This window comes from Pteropus vampyrus, unplaced genomic scaffold (assembly GCF_000151845.1).
Source record: "Pteropus vampyrus isolate Shadow unplaced genomic scaffold, Pvam_2.0 Scaffold25, whole genome shotgun sequence".
Taxonomy (NCBI): Eukaryota; Metazoa; Chordata; class Mammalia; order Chiroptera; family Pteropodidae; genus Pteropus; species Pteropus vampyrus.
This window is the reverse complement of record NW_011888806.1, coordinates 893294-896001: the sequence shown is the minus strand read 5'-3', so window position 1 is coordinate 896001 and position 2708 is coordinate 893294. Positions and strand designations below refer to the sequence as shown.

The 2708-nt window shown below is 31.2% G+C and overlaps 1 protein-coding gene and 1 pseudogene across 1 annotated transcript in view; one reads left to right on the top strand and one right to left on the bottom strand.

Annotated features, from left to right (window-relative positions):
* Nucleotides 1-2708, bottom strand: part of STPG2 (sperm tail PG-rich repeat containing 2) — a 260198-nt gene that overhangs the window by 158129 nt on the left and 99361 nt on the right. The window lies entirely within an intron of this gene.
* LOC111737329 lies at nt 2602-2702 on the top strand (annotated as a pseudogene).

Below are 2708 nucleotides of genomic sequence, written 5' to 3'. Positions count from 1 at the left end.
TCTCAACTATTACATCATTTGAAAATTTGGTAAATAAATTACTTCTTCCAAGTAAATGGTAGAAACATTGAATAAAACAGAGGTAAAGACCAAAGTTACATAATATTGCCATAGTCTTCTACTAGGATAAAAATAATACTGGTATAGTCACTCAGTCAACCAGTTATAAATCAAACTAACCAAATTATAACCAATACACATTTTTACTTGTCCATATAAATATGGCCACCTGTTAAACACTACGCTGAAAACCATATGAACAACATTTCTATAAATTTCATATTGGAAAGGGAAATTGCATGATTTAGAATCAGTTATCATGTAATATTAAAATCTCAAAATGCCTTTAAAAGATAACACGAAATTAATGAATGTATGCTGACCATTATTTTGACTAACCACTAATTTTACTAACCATTATTATACTTTAAATGTAACTATGACATTCTTTTACTTTTCCATCTTTATTGAGGTATAATTAAAAAATAAAAATTGTATATTTTTATGGTATGCAATGTGATGATTTGATATATGTATATATTGTGAAATGATTACCAAAATCAAGCTAATTAGTATATTCATCATTTTACATAATTCTCAATTTTTTGTGTGTGGTGAGAACATTTAAAATGTGCTCTTTTAGCAAATTTCAAGTACAGAGTATTATTAACTATAGTTACCATGCTATACATAAATCTCCAGAACTTATTTATACTGCATAATTGAAACTTTGTACCCTTGACCAACATCTCCCCGTTTCCCTCAAACCCCAGCCCCTGGAAACCACAATTCTAATCTCTGCTTGACTTTTTTATACTCCACATGTAAGGTAGATCATGCAGTATTTGTCATTTTGTGTCTGGCTTTGACTTAACATAATGTTCTTCAGGTTCACTCGTGTTATAATAAATGGCAGGATTTCCTTCTTTTTTAAGGCTGAATAGTATTCCTCTGTGTGTGTGTGTCACATCTTCTTTATACATTTATTTGTTGATGGATACATAGGTTGATTCCATATCTCAACTATTGTGAATGATGCTGCAATGAACATGGCCCTGCAGGTATCTCTTTGAGATACTGACTTAATTTCCTGTGGATATATAATCAGAAGTCAGATTGTTGGATTACATAATAGTTCTCTTTTGATTTTTTTTGCAGAATCTCTATACTGTTTTCCACAGTGTCTGTACCAATTAACATTCCCACCAATGGTGTACAAAGGTTCCTTTTTCTCCACATCCTCACCAACACTCTTTTTAAGAATAGCCATTCTAACAAGTACGAAATGATATCTTGTGGTTTGATTTGTATTTTTCTGGTTATTAGTGATGTTGAGCATTTTCTCATATAGCCGTTGGCCATTTGCCTTGAGAAATGCGTACTCAGATCTATGCCCATTTTTTAATTGGATTTTCTTGCCATTTAGTTTCTTGAGGTCTTTGCGTATTTTGGATTTTAACACCTTATCAGATACATGATTTGTAAATATATCCTCCCATTCACTCTGTGAATAGCCTTCTGTACTGTTCAGAAGCTTTTTAGTTTGACGCAATACAATTTGTCTATTTTTTCTTTTATTGCCTGTGCTTTTGAAATCACATCCAGAACAATATTGTCCAGACCAATGCCAAGAAGTTTTTTCCCTATTTTTTCCTTCAAGTATTTTTAAAGTTTCAGGTCTTACATTTAAGTCTCTAATCCATCGTGAGCTGATTTCTTTATTTAGTGTGAGATAAAAGTCCATTTTCATTCTTCTATACTTGAATATCTAGTTTACCCAACACCATTTATTGGAAAGACTGTCTTTTCTCCATTGTGTGTTCTTGGCAGTAAATGTATAGATTCATTTATGGGGCTCTCTATTCTGTTCCATTGGTCTATATGTCTGTTTTATGCCAGCACCATGCTGTTTTTATTTCTATAGCTTTATAGTATAGTTTGAAGTCAGGTAGTGCCTCCAGGTGTGTTCTTTTTGTTCAAGATTGCTTTGACTATTTGGGGTCTTTTGTGATTCTCTATGAATTTTGGAATTTTTTTTCTATTTCTGTGAAAAATGTCATTGGAATTTTGATAGGGATTGCACTGAATCTATATATCACCCAGGCTAATAATATAGACATTTTCACAATATTAATGCTTCCAATCCATAAGTATAGGACTTGTTGCCACTTATTTGTGTCTTCTTCAATCTCTTTTACCAATGTTTTATAGTTTTCAGTGTCAAACCTTTCAACTCCTTGGTTAAATATATTCCTAAGTATTTTTGTGCTACTGTAAATGAGATTATTTCATTACTTTTTCTGATAGTTTGTCATTACTGTATAAAAACACTACTGATTTTTGAATGTTGATTTTGTGTCCAGAAACCTTACTGACTAGCAACAATTCAAAATTTTGTAAGAATTCATGAAAATATCACATTGTAAAATTTTAATAATTATTGTTTTAATAAAATAAACCATTATCACTTCCTTTTTTCTGTTATGCCTACAAATCTGCAGCATCTCTCAAAGATTACCAATAATGATTTTACAGTTCTTTCATGACAATGAGATGAACTTCAGCAACATCTGAAGTTTTTAACTGATTTAAAGCACTAGAGTACCCTCTTTGGCAGCACATATACTAAAAACTGAAACAACACAGAGAGTAGCATACTGCACAAGGATGACATGAAAATTTGTAAAGCATTTCAATTTTTTTTAAAA